Here is a 20,228-nt window from a genome sequence, read left to right on the forward strand (position 1 = left end):
GAAAAGCTCTCTCACACTTCCTAATAGCCCTGTGCATAATAAGAAAGCATCTTTGATTTAAGTTAGATGTTAAATTTGATTTGCCTACATATGATGGAGAGTTGAATGCTGAAAAGTTGGACAATTGGATTAGACAGATTGATGTGTATTGCAGGGTACAGAACATAAACTCAAACAAGAGTAAGATTCAGTTGGCAAGCCTACGCCTAGGAGGCACTGCCTTGGTTTGGTGGGAAGGTAGAACCCAAGCTGATATGAAAACACATGGTAAGACCATCTCTGTCTGGAGTGGCTTTGTTTCTGCAATCAAAAAGCAGTTCTATCCATTGGCCTACATGCAACAAGCCATGATGAGCTGACAAACTCTTTGGCAGCTGAAAGGGCAAAGTGTACAAGGGTATACTCAAGAGTTCAGAAAGAGAGCATTGATATTGGGTATCTCATTAGACTCACCAGAGATTATTTTGAAGTACATTGGTGGTCTACACAGCTCCATGAGGCATACCATCCTCATGTTTAATCCCACTAGTATAGATGAGGTATCTGTACAAGCTACTCATCTAGAAGCTAAAGGAAAGAATGGAAATCCAAAAGTTGGGGGACCATCCCAACCCACAGTAAGCAAAGGCAAGGAGAAAAGAAAACAAAAGTGGAAGGCAAGGAAGGCTAACACTACACAGAAAGCTAAAGCTTCATGCACTCACTGTAAAAAGGAGGGAAATGATGATGAGCATTGTTGGATTCTACATCCAGAGCTGAGACCTAAGAAGCCCGAGGGCAAGAAGAAGAAGATAGTTGCAGCTATTCAGAAAGATTTGGGGTCAGACTCGGGAGATAAAACAACCATAGCAGCCATAGGTATAAAAGGTAAGAATTCTGAAGCATCTACTAGTAATTATGCTCAATCTGTTATTGATGAAGAAAATGAGAGAAAAAGACATGAGCTTTTCCATATTCGAGTTATTTCCAAAAACCAAAAGATTGATACTTTGTTTGATAGTGGCTCACAAGTAAATTTAATTTCTGAAGCAATTGTAAAGAAATTGGGATTAGCAACTACACCTCACAAGAAACCATACCCATTAGGATAGTTGAATCATAAAGCACAACTACAAGTGACTAGACAGTGCAAACTCAAGTTTTCTTTCGGGTTAGCATTTGTAGATGAGGTTGAGTTAGACATAATTCCTTTAGATATATGTGGAATTGTTTTAAGAAGTCCTTACTTGTATGATAGAAAGGCTATTTTCTATAGAGCTGAGAACAAGTATCTACTTGTCAAAGATGGAATCGAATACTTTCTAAGAGCTCATAAGCTCAAGAATAATTATACTCTTATAAACTCAGGACAGATGAAAAGAATGATTAACTCATGCAAACAATTCTTACTAATGGTTGTAAAGGAAAAGAAACCTGATAAAACCAATGTATTTGAGGGTTGTAATGCTGAACAGCAAGCTGATATAGAAATGGTTGTTTCAGAGTATGATGTCTTGTTTCAAGAACCTAAAGGTCTGCCACCCAAAAAGGGAATAGTAAATGATATTATTTCGCAACAAGATGTTCCATTGCCTAACATTGGGATATACAGGTTGTCTGCTTTAGAGAATGTTGAAATCAAGAAGTAGGTGCAAGAGTTGCTCGAGAAAGGCTTCATCAGGCCTAGCACATCACCATGTGGGTCACCAATCGTTTTGGTGAGAAAGAAAGATGGCTCTTGGAGAATGTGCATAGATTACCGAGCACTGAATAAGATAACAATCAAGAATCGTTATCCCCTTCCTCGCATAGATGATCTTTTAGATCAATTGAAGGAAGCTGTTTATTTCACCAAGCTGGATTTGCACAACGGATACCATCAAGTCAGAGTTGCAAAGCAAGATGCATGGAAGACTGCTTTCAAAACAAAGCAGGGATTGTATGAATGGCTGGTTATGCCTTTTGGCTTGACCAATGCTCCTGCTACTTTCATGAGATTAATGAATGATGTACTCAGACCTTTTCTTGATGATTTTGTTATTGTGTATCTGGATGACATTCTGATTTTTAGTAAAACGTGGGAAGAACATTTAAAGCATGTTAAGCAGACATTGGATGTTTTGAAAAGAGAAAAACTTTATGTTAAACTCTCAAAATGTGAATTTGGCAAAACATCTCTAAACTATTTGGGTCATATAGTAGGGGGAGGTGAATTGAAAATAGATCCCTCTAAAGTGGCAGTTATTGTGAACTGGCCTAAACCCAAGTCTGCTACAGAAGTGAGAAGCTTCTTAGGAGCAACACAATATTGGAGGAAGTTCATTTCTAACTTCTCCTCGATTGCAGCTCCCTTACATGCTTTAACAGGATTGAATAAGGTGTTTCAGTGGGGAGGCAAACATCAGAGAGCCTTCAACACATTGAAAGAGAAAATTAGTACAGCACCTGTACTAGCACTGCCTGATTTACAAAGACCATTTGAGATCCAAGCTTATGCCAGTGACTATGCCATGGGCGCAGTGTTGACACAGCACGGTAAACCCATATGTTATCATTCTGAGACTTTTAATCCTGCAGTAGTTAACTATCCTACATATGATAAAGAATTGTATGCATTAGTTCAGAGTGTGAAAAAGTGGAAACATTACTTAATGGGAAAAGAGACAGTAATACATACTGATCATCAGCCACTTCAATATCTACACTCCCAAACTAAGTTGCAGCAATCAAGACATTACAGATGGATGGGTTTTCTACAATAGTTTCATTTAGTCATCAGATATAAAAAAGGCATACATAACAAGGTTGCAGACATGTTATCTAGACCCATTATAAATGCGTCTACCATACTTAAGCATAATTTTGTGCTACATGAAAGCTACATTGAACAATATGCTCAGGATATGGACTTTAAAGATGTATATGCAACTTTCAGTCAAGGCAAAAGAGTAGAAGAATTGGACTATCATATAAAGGACCGACTCTTGTACCATTGTGGGAAACTCTGCATTCCACAAACCGAAAGAGTAAAGATAATTAGGGAAGCACACACTTCTCTAATATCAAGTCACTCTGGAGTAAGTAAAACAGTTCCACAGCTGCAAAGATTCTGCTATTGGCCGAAAATGAATGAGACAGTTTCTAAGTATGTAAGAGGGTGTGTCATGTGTGCTAAAAGCAAGCCTAACAATAGAAAACTAGGCTTGTACACTCCATTTCCAGTTCCTTCTCACCCTTTGGAAAGTGTTTCCATGGATTTTGTTGGAGGACTGCCTAAATCTAGGAAAGGTCATGATTATCTATATGTTGTTGTGGATAGGTTCAGCAAAATGTGTATTTTGATACCTTGTAGTAAACAGATCACAGCGGAACAGACTGCAAAATTGTTCTTTGAACATGTATGGGTTCATTTTGGATTACCCACTTCCATTATATCTGATCGAGACCCCCGATTTGTGGGGAAGTTTTGGTCTAGTCTGTGGGAACTGATGGACACCAAACTGAAGAAAAGCATAGCTTTTCATCCACAAATAGATGGCCATACACAAGTAGTAAACAAGACCGTGATCCAGTTACTGAGAGGATATTGCAGTAAACATCCTAAGCTTTGGGATGAACACTTGTGTTATGTGCAGCATGCTTACAACAGAGCCAAACACTCTTCTACACACAGATCTCCTTTTCAGACCTGTTTTGGTTTCATAACAAGGTCTCCTTTGGATTTTGTCTTTGGTAAAGGCACCATGGTTGAAGGACACAGTGATGTGGACAAAGCAACTAGGTTCATTGAACAGATCCAGGAGATCCACCAAGCAGTACAGGAACAGCTGGAAAGGAGCCAGGCCAAGTACAAGGCTAGGCATGATAAGCATCAGATGGAGCATAGTTTTCAAGTTGGAGACCACGTCTGGCTGTATATCAGCAAGGACAGGATGCAAGGTGAAGGTAAAAAGCTAAAGCCTATTAGGTATGGACCTTTTAGGATACTTGAAAAGATTGGTGAAAATGCTTTCCGCCTTGATTTACCAGCTTACATGCACATCTACTCAGTCGTAAATGCATATTGCTTGAGATTGTTTGAACCTTCAATGATTGAGGACCCTGAAGAGCAAAGTCAATTGCCTTCTATTGATGACCTGCTACCTGAGTATCTTAATGAGTTGCAGGAAGACACAGTGCTGGACAGGAAGGTGAGGACAACGCGCAGGGGAGACGTTGAGTACCTCAGGATTGGGCTCAAAGGTTCAAAGCCGAGCAGCGCAAAGTGGATTGAGATTGGACAAGTGAAGAAACAGTATCCTCACTTAGTCGATGCTTAAAAACCAACTTTTGGTGGTCCAAAAGCTTTTCAGTGGGAAGGTCATGATCCAAATTGGATCCATAGAAGACTGTCAAAGAACCATGACTATATCAGGTCGAACAAATCTCTAAAGAATTTCAGAACAGCGATCAAAAACACCCTGAACCAGTGGCAATGGCATCCAACATGGAACAATGAGGAACTAGGTCAAAGCGCGTTGACGGAGGCCCATGGAGACTGCGCGAGAGGCCGAAGTAGCCCCTAGGAGCCCCGAAATGGGAAAAAGAGGTGATTTTTGATGTACGATTAGCGCCTAGCGCTAATTGCGCATCGCTGGGCGAACAGGGCCAAAATGGGAAAGCCCGAGCACTCGGTCGCGTGTGGGAACCGGAGGACCGTGGGCGAAAAAGGGAAAAAGCGCTAATCGTACAAGGCAGGACCCGCACTCTGAAAACTAGCGGTTTTGATTGGGCACCCTTAAATGGTAAGAGGTTTCGGACGAAAGCAGAGCGATTCCATACAACGATCAACGCGTGGCAGGCAGAGGTGAGAGAAAACCGCCGTTGATCGCACGCTATCGGTCGAGCAAGTCAACCACGCGAAACATGTGTATGGCGTCGGATCTGGAGGACCCAAATCAGACGACTGAGATCGCGCCCGATGGGAGGAAGTGGAATCGATAGGGAATTAAGCCGCGTTTTAAAGGGATTTGGAATCCGTTTGACCGCCACGATGGAGGAAGAACGCATCCACGACGTAACTAAAGAAACGAACCGACGAAGCATGCTGGCGCCATTAAGAGGAAGACAAGTGGCAACGCCCTGAGCGCTGATGATGATGTCGAATAGGGAACTCCCAGCACAGCTGCAGAAGGTGAATCGACAAAGGCGGAAGAGGAACCGAACAGGCATACGGATCGAATGGCTAAAGCCATTAATAGAGGCAGTCGAATGAGAGTGGAGTTAGACATAGAGAGACAAAAGTCGAGAGACGAAGAAATGGAGCAGTGAACCCTGAGAGGAAGATTGAACACAGAGAACAGTAAAGCAAAGCAGAGGAGACAGAGGGCCGAGCTCATCAGCAGCAGCATCGAGCACTAGAGAGCTTGAAAATTCAAGCCATCCCCTAGAGGATCTGTCTGCGCTGAGCACCACATTGGGCTCTTGCCATTGTAGACCAGAAGGTCACAGAGCTGGTAGGAAGAAGAAGAGTCTGTGTACTCCAGTGGCTTGGGGAATCCAAGACCACCTTGCCAAGCGAATCTACTTCAGGAGAACTCACATTGAGTCCCTGTATTGTAAAATTCTCTGCCCAAAGGCACAATAAAACAAGGCCACCACTGAAGCTGGACCGGAGACGTAGCCCTGGAGCATAGGGTGAACTCCTTATTAAAAATTGTTTGTGTCTTTGTGTTTGCTTACTGTATTTCTCTGTTGTCTTTCCATTTTATTGTCTGTGTATTGGCAATCTGATCGATCCGTTGCTTCAATAACACAGAACACACACCAGCACATGAGTCTGTAATACCTTTGTTTAATAAATCTTTAACTGATGTCATTCATAGGGTGAATATCAGATCACCGCCCTACCTTAAAACAAGGTATTCACTGCTATATCTTATGCATCATGTTCTTATCCCTTGAGCCCCTCGCAGTTAATCAAAGAAAATCATAAAAAGACAAAAGGAATATAAAGAAGGGTGGAAAAATCAAGGTCAGGGCACCTCATGTACCACGATTACTCCCTCCTATACATTATAAACCCAAGTGTGGGCTTCTCTTTTATTATCTACCCTTGTACATTAGCATGTGGCCCAGTGCTACTGTTAAAATTGGCAACCAGGGCAAAACTTCATGTGGGTCATCTTATTCATGGCTGATAATATTTTTATTAGATTCCTCTCGTTGAGAGGTGTAGAATTGATATAAAGATCATCCGATTCCGATAAGTATTCATGGAGATATGAATTTATTTTGATTATGGAATTATTATCAAGACGACCTACAACTCATGTAGGCTCAGAAGCCCAACAGTCACACCTATTCACCCACCAACGTTGTGTATAAATATAAGAGGACTTTTCCTCATTTGGACTCACTCATCTCATCACATCTCTCTCTCTCTACTACGCAGAAATGAGTCTCTTCTCTACTGCGCTGAAATGGGTCTCTCTCTCACACATGTGAAGCCGGAAGTTGTTGAATTTGAAGCTGCAACTGCAGAAGTAAAGATTGACTTGCGTGGCCTAGAAGATATCCTCTTTGGAACTGTGTTGTAGGTTCATCTGAACCTCCTCTGAAAGCCGCAACTTTTGGTGGTGGAATGAAGTCAATCCGATGAACGGTTTGCAAGATATCGACTGCCCTAGTTTGAAGCCGGAAACTGCTGAAACTGAAGCTGCAACTGCAGAAGTAAAGATTGACCTGCATGGCCTAGAAGATCTCCTCTTTGGAACTACGTTGTAGGTTCATCTGAACCTCCTCTAAAAGCCGCAACTTTTGGTGGTGGAATGAAGTCAATCCGACGAACGGTTTGCAAGATATCGTCTGCCCTAGTTTGATAATGAAGCCGCTAATGCTGATGCTGTTGATCTAGGGTTTGCTACTGCTGATATGAATCAGATTTATTGTACTATTTCTCTCTGCTGAATTATTGAAGATAAAAGAAGATTTGATCAAAGGGTTTCCCCACACATTGTGGGGTTTGTCCCTGGCTAGCCGCCACATCTTGTGTCTCTTGTCTTGGCTTGTTTTCTGTCGATTGTTTAATGTTCTATCTGCACTTTACTTTATGTACGTGTGATTGCTAATCTTTGGAATATAATAAGGAAAAGAAGTAAATTGTTATAAGCATAGAACATACCATAACTTAACATGGTATTAGAGCTAAGGTGAAGACAAAGCCCAAGCAAGAGCAAGAACAATCATCGAAGAGAATATTGGCAAGGCTATCCTAAAAGAACTATGGGGTCCTCAACACTCTTTCCTGTTGAAGACAAGCTCCGTGAGAAAGCTGACTATCACGGATGGAAGATGTCTATCGATCTAACCCTTGAGAATCAAGGAGTGTTGGATCGTGTGAGAGGCAATATTGTTGAGCCTCCATCAAATGCATCCGCTGCTGCCTGGAACAAATGAAAAAATGGAGAAGTCAAAACAATAGAAGATCATCCGGACTCTATCGACAAGCACTTGGTGGCCTACATCTCTGAACTGGACACCTCCAAGGAAATCTACGATAGACTGGTGAGTTTATTTAAAGTTAATGATGCAAATCAAGTTTTGTTTCTTAGAAATAAGCTGAGGGAAATCAAGAAGGGTAAAGATGAAAGTATGCAAGCATACTTCTTAAGAATCACCGAGATCAAGAACGATCTCCTATCTATTGGGGAAACTATTACTGACAGAGAAATGGCACTCACAACTCTTGGAAGATTGCCATTTGAATGGTATGTGTTCAGGACTACTCTTTTGAACTATAATATAATTCCTGGTTTCGAGGAATTAATGGCTAGATGCATTCAAGAAGAAACAAGGGAAGAAGTGCAAGAAATGCCCATGCCTAAAGATCCTCCTGCTTCCTTTTCTTCTCATGCAAAGAAAAGAAATAATTTCGGGACTAAATCAAAAGGAAAGGCTGGACCTGAAGAAAATGACGATGTTACATTTGCGATAAAGCAAGTCACTATGTATGAGATCATGAGCATCATGATGAATGAGATCATGGACATAAAGGGCAACATGAGATCATGGACATATAGGATAGCATGATGATGATGCACACTAGTTTGAGCAGCATTATGATGGATAAAATCATGGACATGGGCAGCATGATGATAATCATGATTAGAGAAGCATGGTACAGTATGCAGTGGTGCAACTCGAAATCCCTCTGATGGCAATCAAAGGAATGACAAATTCAACAGCAAAGGTAAGAGGAGAGCTGGGAATCAAGGAAGAGGACAAGCATTCAAGAAGGCTAGAAATTCTAGGATGTATTAAATGCACCTGACCTCAAAAGGAACCTAGTGTCCATCTTGGCAATGGAAGACAGAGGCTACAAGGTAACCTTCAGCAATGGCAAGGTATGTATCTGGAAAAATAATGTTAAAGATTCCTTTACTCTTGGGTTTAGTGTTGATTCATTATATCAGGTCGATGGAAGTCCGCTAGGTGTCATCTCTTGTGACACAACTCTTTAGTCCGAACTTTGGCATCGGAGGTTTGCCCACCTTCATTACAAAGCTCTACCCGATGTAAGACAGATGGTAATAGGGATGCCCGAATTCCAAGTAGAGAAAGAAGGTGTATGTCCGGGATGTGCCAAAGGAAAGCTCAAAAGGGGACCATTCCCCTCAAGCCAAAGCAAGACCTCCGATATATTACAATTGGTTTACTCAGGCATACCTGAGGTTGGCATTAAGAGGGAGACTACTACACCACATACTCCTGAGCAGAATGTTGTGGTGGGAAGGAAGAACCACACGATGATGGAAGATGTCCGGGCCATGCTACATGATCAAAGACTTCCAAAGTTTCTATGGGCTAAAACTACAATCACCGTCATATATGTACAAAATCGATGCCCTCATCAAGCATTGGGTTCCTAAACTCCTGAAGAAATGTTCACCACCGGTCAAAGGGAAGTCGTGATTAGTCATGATGTCACCTTTGACAAAGATATGGCTCTCAGCAAGGTGGACAATCTGCTAACTTTGAGTAGCTCTCAAGAAGCTGACACCAGGGAACCGAAAGAAAAGGATGATGAATCAATGCCTGATGTAGAAGAACCCATGGATCCGACTGATCCTCATCCACATGAGCCTTCCTCTTCTAGGAAGAGGCCTTCATGGCTTAGGGGGATACTTGATGATGCTGAAGGACATGCTGCACCCTGAGGAACCTTCCATCAAAGTAAGAAACTTAACAGGTATCAGGGATACCTGACCATCATGAGCACGATCATACAAAATGAACCTTCATCATTCTCAGATGTCATCAAGCATTAACTATGGAAGGATGCTATGACCATAGAATATGAGTCTATTATGGAGAATGATGTCTGGGAAGTAGTTCCCAGGCCCTGGACAAGACAATTGTTACTTCAAAATGGCTTTACAAGATAAAGCATGCAACAAATGGAAGTATGGAAAAGTATAAGGTTCATTTTGTTGCTCGTGGTTTATCCCAGAAGGGAGGTATAGACTATGATATTTGCACCTGTTGCCAGATATACGACCATCCGCTTGATCATAGCCCTTGTGGCTTCACAAGGATGGAACCTACATCAGATGGATGTTAAGACTGCGTTCTTGCATGGTTCTATCAAAGAAGAGGTCTATGTGGAGCACCCTGAAGGATTTGAGATTTATGATTGAAAATCTCATGTACGCAAGTTGAAGAAGGCTCTCTATGGGCTGAAGCAAGCGCCCCGAGCATGGTATGAGAAGATCGATAGCTACTTGATGAAGCTGGGATTCACTAGGAGTGAAGCTGATCCTAACCTTTACTTTAAGGTTGAAGATGACAAGCCTCTCATACTGGTGTTGTATGTGGATGACCTCTTTCTAATAGGTGCAAACCCTCTCATTCACAAATGTAAGAGGGACATGGCTTCTGAATTTGAAATGAAGGACCAAGGACTTGAAGTGTGGCAGAAGCCAAGGGAAATTTTCCTATCTCAAAGAAAATATGTGGTAAATATATTGGAAAGATTCGGTATGATGGACTGCAAGCCTGTGACTACCTCGAGGATCTTAACTTTTAGAAGTTATATGGTAGTGATGTCGGACCAGACTTGGGAAATGCCTCTGAGTTTCAAAAACTCATTCGCATTGATGTTCTTGGTGAACCTCCGTCCGAACATATGTTTTGCAGTTAGCATTGTGAGCTCATATTTGGTTGAGCCTCATTGGATTGATGCCAGGAATCTTCTGAGATGTCTTCAGGACACAATCTCTCATGGATTAAAATACACTGCCGGAGATGTGAGACTACTTGGATATACTGATGTTGATTCGGCAGGCAGTGTGGTGGACCGTAAGAGCACTTACGGGTACTGTTTCACCTTGGGATCTGCTTCGATATCCTGGATGAGCAGGAAGCAGAAGTCGGTGGCTTTGAGCACCGCCGAAGCAGGATATATTGTTGCTAGCATAACGTCGTGTGAGGCAGTCTGTTTGCAAAAGCTCTTCAGTGAGCTGTTTGGATTTACATTGGATACCACTGTGATTCTCTGTAACAACCAGAGGTGGGATTCGATTATTGAGGAATCCCATATTCGTCAATTGCTCCAACAGATAGACATCATCTGGGATATGGTAAGTCGATGAGCAAGGAAGCTCCATCACATTAAGATGATGTACAAGTTGATCCACCTTGTCAAAGCCCCGAAGAAAGATCTAATCTGTGATTTTTCCAAACGACTTGGAATCGGCAAGAAACCCTTGTACAAGGGTCCTGCATGTTGCATACATTGAGCTCTGGGAGCTCTGAGGGCTTGCGGTTCCTACTGGAGCAACATATGACCACAGGGTGACTCACCCTCCCCTGGTGGTGCACACTGGAACAAGATGATTCGCTCTCTTGTGGACAAGATGATTCGCTCTCTTGTGGAACAGGATGATTCGCTCTCCTGTGTAGCAGGATGATTAGTTCTCCTGTGAGGCCTGGATTGATGTGTTCTCCATGGCAGCCTTGATTGATGTGTTCTCCACGGCGATTGTAGCAGGATTGATGTGTTCTCCTGTGAGGACAGGATTGATTAGTTCTCCTGTCAAGGCATCCTACCCATGCAGTCTGGGACTCATGGGAAGTACCTCTCATCTGATCAATGAGCAGGTTAATGAAGTTAGGGACCATAGTAGTACCGATGGACGCATCGTTGTATCTACCGTACTCCCTACGCTATGATGACCTCCATTGATCTGGGATCAATGATACTGCTCTGGGACCAGTGGTAGGAGTTGTACCATACTATGACGCTGACTTCGGGTCGGTTGAGACTGGTCTGGGACCAATGGTACATACTCCGAGACTGACTTCGTGTCAGTGCAGTACTGGTCTGGGACCAGTGAGAGTGGTACATACTATGACGCTGACTTCAAGTCGATTGAGACTGGTCTGGGACCAGTGGTACACTCTCTGAGACTGCGATACTGGTCTGGGACCAGTGGTAGGAGTTGTACCATACTATGATGCTGACTTCGGGTCGGTTGCGACTGGTCTGGGACCAATGGTACATACTCCGAGACTGACTTCGTGTCAGTGCAAAACCGGTCTGGGACCAGCGAGAGTGGTACATACTATGACGCTGACTTCGGGTCGGTTGAGACTGGTCTGGGACCAGTGGTACACTCTCTGAGACTGCGATACTAGTCTGGGACCAGTGGTAGGAGTGCTACTTACTATGAAGCTGACTTCGGGTCGGCTGAGACTGGTTTGGGACCAGTGGTACGCACTCTGAGACTGACTTTGAGTCAGTGGAGGATGATACTGGTCTAGGACCAGTGGAGTTATACTCACTATGACGCTGACTTCGAGTTGGTTGAGACTCGTCTGGGACCAGTGGTACATACTCTAAGACTGACTTTGAGTCAGTATGATACATCCTCGATCATTTCTTCTTCTTCATAATTCGAACAAAAGCAGAGCAGAACAGAACAATGCAAGAGCAGAGCAGAACAGAGCAAAACAGTACAGATCAGTGCAAGGCAGAACAAGACAAAGCAGAACAGGCAGAATAGAGCAGAGCAGGGCAAGGGTCAGGCTGTACAGGGCAGTGCATTTGATGGATGAATAGTAACGACCGATAGACAGATTGCAGATGAAGTTCTCCATGGTTGAAAGGGAGTGTTAAAATTGGCAACCAGGGCAAAACTTCATGTGGGTCATCTTATTCATGGCTGATAATATTTTTATTAGATTCCTCTCGTCGAGAGGTGTACGATTGATATAAAGATCATCCGATTCCGATAAGTATTCATGGAGATATGAATTTATTTTGATTATGGAATTATTATCAAGGCAACCTACAACTCATGTAGGCTCAGAAGCCCAACAGTCACATCTATTCACTCACCGACGTTGTGTATAAATATAAGAGGACTTTTCCTCATTTGGACTCACTCATCTCATCACATCTCTCTCTCTCTCTACTACGCAGAAATGAGTCTCTTCTCTACTGCGCTGAAATGGGTCTCTCTCTCACACATGTGAAGCCGGAAGTTGTTGAATTTGAAGTTGCAAATGCAGAAGTAAAGATTGACTTGCGCGGCCTAGAAGATCTCCTCTTTGGAACTGTGTTGTAGGTTCATCTGAACCTCCTCTGAAAGCCGCAACTTTTGGTGGTGGAATGAAGTCAATCCGATGAACGGTTTGCAAGATATCGACTGCCCTAGTTTGAAGCTGGAAACTGCTGAAACTGAAGCTGCAACTGCAGAAGTAAAGATTGACCTGCGTGGCCTAGAAGATCTCCTCTTTGGAACTGCACTGTAGGTTCATCTGAACCTCCTCTGAAAGCCGCAACTTTTGGTGGTGGAATGAAGTCAATCCGACGAACGGTTTGCAAGATATCGTCTGCCCTAGTTTGATAATGAAGCCGCTAATGCTGATGCTGTTGATCTAGGGTTTGCTACTGCTGATATGAATCAGATTTATTGTACTATTTCTCTCTACTGAATTACTGAAGATAAAAGAAGATTTGATCAAAGGGTTTCCCTACACATTGTGGGGTTTGTCCCTGGCTAGCTGCCACATCTTGTGTCTCTTGTCTTGGCTTGTTTTCTGTCGATCGTTTAATGTTCTATCTGCACTTTACTTTATGTACGTGCGATTGCTAATCTTTGGAATATAATAAGGAAAAGAAGTAAACTGTTATAAGCATAGAACATACCATAACTTAACAGCTGCCCCTTCTCATCCCCTACTTCATTCACCTATCTGTCACATGCCACCACCCTTTAAAGGACGTACCTTGATTATATTATCCCTTCAGTAGTAGAAACCACCTAATAGGATACTTGGTTAACCCCATTTGGAGTTTAGGAGACATTGGTGCATCCTGAAGCCCATTATGGAAGGGCAAGCCTTTATGAAGTCCCCCACCTGTCGCCCATGGTTGGTAAGCTCATTTACTTGATTTCTCTAATGACTTGTTATGCAGGAAGGCTAGGGAACGCATTGGATCTTATACAAGATTGCAGATGGTCTTCATCTTGGGTTTGATCTCCCTATATGGGGCCCTAATCCTCGAGAGGGCTACATTGGCACATGTAGGGTTTGTGTCGAGAGCCATGGGCCTCCACAGCAATAGACAACACTCCATGGATCCCCGAGGATGATCAGAAATGCTCATGATTGTTAGTTTTTGTAGCATTGAATATGTTCTATATTTTGTGGAAAGGCTAGAATACATGAGATCTCAAAAATACAAAAATCGTCGCTGGAAATTCCACCTAGAAACAACTTAATTAGATTATTAATCAGTTTTTAAATATTTCCTAAGTCTAAACTTAGGGAATATGGTTAGTTAATCAATATTAATTAATTCAAGGCAAGAATCATGTAGAAACTCACATGGATCGATCCAGAGATGATCCTAGCCATCGATTATGTTTTAATCTTGTTCGTTGGTGCTCCAGCAGAGGATTATAAGAAGTCGACGTGGTGATGGAGTGTACACTTGAGCAGTTCGATTTCTGAGCAAATCGATTTCCATAGCAGCAATCAGTTTTCAGAGAGAGAGCTTGAGATCGAAGCAGTGAGAGGGGCAAAGACAGTGAAGTCAGAGGAATATTTCCATATCCAGTGAGTGCATTTGCAGAGAGGCAGAAGAGCCACAGAGACGCTGACGTTGGAGCAGTGCAGTAGTGTGAAAAATCAATTACTCGATTCCTACTGCAGCAAACTGATTATATTTCACCTACTTGTTAAATTAATTGAACAAGTTATTTGCAGTTTTCTACGACAAACATTGAAATACATACACTATAGCCTACACCAAAATAAATTGTGGAAACTAAATACAGCACAGGAGAGAAATAATAAGCACACACATCTACACAAATATTTTTGGACAAATGTCCCCGGAAAAACCCAATGCGGGAAAACCGTGTAGCAATTCTAAAGGTTTTTTTATCATACAATAGTAATTTCTGAATACAAGTTTTGGATGCCTTCCCAGCGATCCAGTTATAGAGAATATCACTAACAGAGAGATTTGTGAGATTACCTCACACTATCAATGGAAGTCCTGGATGATCCAGCCCTTGAATGAACAACCCATGGCTGCCTCTGCGCAGTGTCTGCGTCAGTCCAGCGTCAGACTGTCTAGGATCTGCATCACTCTTCCCGGCTAATCGATTTGCCTCTGAGATTCAGACTTATGTTCTCCCTGTCTCACAGCCTGGCTTTCAGCTACAGAAATCAAACCCTCCAGCAAATTTTGAACTCCCTCAAGGCTTTTGCACTGCCTCTACGTGGGCTTGCGTAGCTATGCATCAGCCTCTTCTGGCTCAGCACTACCCCTCCCAAATCTCTCTCTGCCTTCTCTGTTGAATATTCTCCGACCACGAAAGATTTCCCTTCGGATACTATCCCTGCCCCTCACTGCAAAAGCTCACTTTGAATTTCTCACTGGCAGCTACTCTGCTTCAGAAATTCGATCTCTGAACTCTCTCTGTGTGTTCTCCAAGTGCTCAGCAAGCCTTTTCTTATAATCCTCTCGTTGATCAATCAACGGCCCAGATTAGATCCTAATCAATGGCTAGGATCATATTGACCTGATCTCCGCCTTCTTCTAGAAGTTTTACCCACAGCTTAGATTAATACCCAATAATTATTTTAATTTCCTAAGTTTAGACTTAGGGACCCATTAAAAATAATTAATTATTTTAATAAAATAGTTTCCAGGTGGAATTTCCCAAAGCGATTTTTGGGTATTGGAGAATGCATGTGTCTAAGCCTTCCTACAAAATTTGAGACTTAGAGCACATCCAATGCTACCAGAAATCAACAAGTAGCCTCTAGAGGCAGTTTTAATTCTGTTGGGCAAAGATGAGTTTCAATGGCAGAAGCTGGACAGAGGTTCTGGAGGCCAAGAGAGACATTTTCCAGACAGCAACAGACCAGGCAGCTTGAGGAGAGGTTGTTCCAGACTAAGTGCAAAAGCGATTGAGGTAGGGTGACGTAGTAACTGCGCAAAGCCAGTTTGGACAGCTCACTTGGAGCTGAAGTCAAAGCCCGGATTTGCCTATGGAGTGATGAAATTTCCTCAGTAGATTTTTGCCAATATTTTCTCTGCAAGATTGCCAGTATTCGACATCCAGATTATACTCAGATTATTTCACTGTTGCTTAATAATAAAACCCTAAGTTGTTGCACTAGTTTTCCCAAGTTGGGTTCCAAGGACTTTTGTCCAAAAATAATTGTGTTATTTTTGTTTCTGCTAGCATTTCTTCCAGCATTTATTCTTCCGTGATTTTATTTGTGTAGATTGCAGTGTAATTTATTTAGTATTTGCAATAGCAAAGAGTAAATAAATTGTCAAATTAAATTAATAATTAGGAGAATAATTTCCAATTGCTGCAATAAGGTTCTAGTTTTGGAATTTTCATAGAGATACTCTTATTGGGCGAGGAAGATGAACCTGGTTCACCATTGCCCAACCAGCCCCACAAATGTACCATGCACTTGGCATTTGACCCAGACTTGTAGGATGAGGTGGCATCCCCTACACAACCATCAAAGCCCTTGCAGACGATCTACAAGCATCTTCGACTCATTGGGAGACCCATAAGGTTATTGTTGTGCCCCCACACCCATTAGGAGCACCACAGGCTTATTGTTTGGAGAACAAGGGGCCAAACCCTTGTCCATCACTTTTGAGGGTCTTACTCTTCATTATGGCACCCGTGGACCTCATCAGGCTTCTTGGAGGGCCCTACGACATGTATTATTCATCTGACCTCTTAAGAGGCTTATTCTTTCATTTGTGAGCTAATTTGGTGGGCTTGTCACCAAAAGTTAGATTATTGGCACATTGTTTTATTTTTGGGGCTTATGTAGGCCAAGGAGACTAATTCAAACTCCTATTAGTGTATAAATACAAGTGAGACGAGTTCATTTGCCCATCATAACTTTGGATTGGATCTCTTCTCTCTCTTGAAAATTTCACACCTTCTCTTGGAGGATGAATTGGAGCTTTATGGATGAATTTTGATGTTTGGATTTGGTTTATCTTATCTTGGAGCTTCTCTATTGTCAAACTATGGATGGTTGAATATGTTCTATTACATGTAAGTACATGCTTTTAATGTTATTCTTGTTTTACTTTGTCATATACATTAGATTGGGATTTTTGCTATTTTTAGGGCTAATTGATGCATGCATTTAGTGCTTAAATTGTGGAATTTAGTCTCTATATAGCATCTCTCAATGTATGGGCTATGTAATTTGAATGAAATTTCCTAGGGATAATTCTAACAATGAATTCATCTTGATAAGCCATCTCTTTTTGCAAGTGGAAGAATAAAAGTAGTAAGGTCGCTTCCCTTTGCCCTAGAAGGCTAGCGAAGTAGTCTTAAGGCCTCCTTGACTAAGAAACGAAGTCCTCATTCATATTTATCATACACTCCATTCTCCTAAGACTAATGCAATGATCTACCAAGAGGTGGTCACCCAAAATCAATTATTGTTCACCTTTTCCTAGGTCTAGCAAGGTTGGGTCACCTAGGGCATTATTTTCCCGACAAAATAGCCCTCCAAAAAGTTCGATCTCCTAGCATCCCCTCCGCTGGTGTCTCCTCAAGGCCTCCAATTTTAAAGCCATTTTGATGTTAGTTTTTGTAGCATAGGATGTGTTCTAGCCACAAAATTTTGTAGAGAGACTAAAATACATGAAATCTCCAAAACCTTAAATCGTTTTTGGAAATTCGACATAGAAGTGTCTCAATTAGATTATTAACCATTTTTTAAATATTTCCTAAGTCTAAACTTAGGGAATATGGTTAATTAATCAATATTAATTGAGATAAGGCTTGATTCATCTAGAAACTCGCACGAATCGACCCAAAAATGATTCTAGCAACTGATTAAGTTTTAATCTTAGTCGTTGGTGCTCCAACAGTGGATTATAAAACAAAGTCGATGTTGTGATGGAGATCATCCAGTGCAGATACTTAGTTGCCCAAGCAATTCAATTTTCTCAGTAGCAACAACTCGGCAGAGAAGATAGAACCAGAGGGTGAGTAGCAAGTGGAGCAGGAGAGCAGCAACATTCCGGGAGAAATTTTTCAATTCCTGGAAATGCCAAAGGAAGGAAGGTCGAAATATTCAGAGGGCTAGCATAGGGACTTCGTAGAGGTTGACGCAGACCTCTCACGGAGAGGTTGGGGAAGCTATTTCAGAGGCAGAAAATAGCTGTGGGGTGAGAGAAAATTCTCACAATATTTTTGCCAGTGTTTTCTTCAAATTAGATTGCTAGCTGGGCATCTAAATTATTGCACTCAAATTTGTTATTGAACAATAATAATAAAACCCTCATTTGTTGCACCGGCTTTCCCAAATTGGGTTTTTCTGGAGACAATTGTCCAAAAATAATCATGTCAATTTTATTCTGTGTCCTAGAATTTCTCAGTTTCCAGTATTTTATTTTCCGCAATATTTGGATTGTGGAAATTACAGTTGTGATTTTATTTGTTATTTGTCGTAGTAAATAAACTGCAAAATTAATTTCTAAGTTAGAAGAATAATCTCCGATAGCTGCAATAGATAGAAATTTCACATGGTCTTAGAGCTTAATTGATCATACAGGAAGCTCAGAAGCAGAAAAGGGAATTTTGTTGTTCAGAGGGAGCAGCAGATCGAAATTCCCAAAGAGACTACGCATAGCCTGGTTCAGGGGGTTCGAGTTGCTAGGGCAACAGTTCAATTTCTTCAGTTGAAAGGAGGCAGGAAAATCGAATTGCTCAATCATTGATTCCAACAGTCAGAGGGAGTAGTTGCAGCTTAGTTTTTTTCGTTGAGCAGAATACTGGTTGGGTGTAGAAAAGTTTTGTTGCAGGCTTCGCTTCGGGAGGAAAAGAGAAATATCACACTAAATTTATTACAATTAATCCATGGACAGAAGTAACATTCACGAGACTTTAGATTGTTTTCCAAATTGGAAGACGAATTTGCTTGCTTAGCAGGATCAGCTTCACAAGGAGTCTGGTACATAGACAGTGGAGCTTCAGCTCACATGACAAGGGTTAGAGAATATTTCTCTAGCTACAAAGAGGAGTAGATGGATTTCCAGATTACTATGGGAAACAGAAGGAAATGTACTCCAGCAGAGAGAGGTACCATAGATTTTCATGGGGAGATAGGAGCAAGCACCAGTGCTTCAGACGTATTGCATGGGCCAAGATTGGGTATGACCCTGATTTTAGTATCCCAGTTACAAGATAAAGGGTACGATGTTCACTTTGTCGGGTAGAAAGTGTATGTCAAGCATCCGAGCTAGAAGAAAGTAAGACAAAATGGAGTTCGAAGTAACAAGTTGTACCGATTACAAATCGATTCTTCAATGGCACTGATAGGCAACAACAGTAGCAGTGGGAAGGAGTTGAATGAATTATGGCACAAAAGAATGGGACATCTACATCATGGAGCACTCAGGATGCTCAAAGAAATCGTAACAGGGGTTCCTGAACTAGGGACTGAACACGATGATGTGTGCAGAGGGTGCGTACTTGGGAAGTATGCTAAGATAGCATTTCCAAGGAGTGACAGCAGAGCTGATGGCATGTTAGGACTTATACACTCAGATATTTGTGGCCCAATGTCCACTAGAGCTCTCAACAGTGTTGAGTATTTCGTCACCTTTATTGATGATCATTCCAGGAAAACCTGGATCTACTTCTTGAAGACCAAGGATGAGGTCTTCGATCATTTCAGAGAGTTTAAAGCTCTCATGGAGAATGCGACAAGGAAGAAGATCAAGGTACTTCGCTCAAATAATGGTGGAGAGTATATTGATAGAGAATTCACGGATTTGTGTGAAGGAAGGCATCAAGAGAGAATGGGCAGCTCCATATAATCCACAACAGAATGGTGTAGCAGGGCGAAAAAACAGATCCATTGTTGTAGCTGCAAAGGCTATGTTATATGACTAGGATTTACCCATATTTCTGTGGGTAGAAGTATGCAACACGACAGTGTATATTCAAAACAGGACTCCTCATGGAGCATTGGTGTAGAAAATGCCAGAAGGAGTCTTCACGAGGAAGAAGCCTAAAGTACTACAAAGAAGGGGTTTTTGTTGGGTACAACGGAACCTCAAAGGCATTTAGAATCTACATTCCTAACAATAGGAAGACAGTAATAAGATGAGACTGAAGTTTATGGAGAACCGAGCTTTCAGGAGATCTCAAGAGATGTCGGCAGTGATTAGAATCAGTGAGCAAAAGCTCCTTTAGTCCAACAGCAGGGGCAACCAATGGGACAAGCAAGAGGACAATCAAAAGGGTCAAGTACTGTGACCAGTACCAGTATTTCCTCAGGGGCAGGAAATCAGGGGAGTTCTCAGTAGATGCAGCACCAGAGACACAATGAGTTGGAGCTGGCAAAACCTCCCACGACTAGTGGTCGAGCCAGCAGAGAAGTTCGTCAGACATTAAGGGATGCAGAGGAGTTTATTGGGACTCCTAGGACGAGCAAGAGACAGCGCAGACAGCCTAACAGATACCAAGCATTGATAACTCAAGTTACAGAACCTTCTAGCTTTCAAGACGCTGCACAACATCATGTGTGGATAGATGCCATGGTAGAAGAGTATAACTCTATCATGACAAATAATGTTTGGGAGGTAGTGCCCAGGCCTGAAGATAGATCAATTGTAGGTTTGAGATGGATCTACAAGATCAAATATGCGGCAAATGACAGTGTGGAAAAGTACAATGCTAGGTTCG

General features: G+C 42.0%; 1 protein-coding gene across 1 annotated transcript in view; it reads right to left on the bottom strand.

The window, feature by feature from the left end:
- The window catches only part of LOC149233968 (protein TONSOKU-like), a 195,686-nt gene that overhangs the window by 62,843 nt on the left and 112,615 nt on the right, over positions 1-20,228 (bottom strand). The window lies entirely within an intron of this gene.

The sequence above is a fragment of the Pinus tabuliformis genome, chromosome 8 (assembly GCF_031772625.1).
Source record: "Pinus tabuliformis cultivar Carrire ecotype Pingquan chromosome 8, CPIR1, whole genome shotgun sequence".
Taxonomy (NCBI): Eukaryota; Viridiplantae; Streptophyta; class Pinopsida; order Pinales; family Pinaceae; genus Pinus; species Pinus tabuliformis.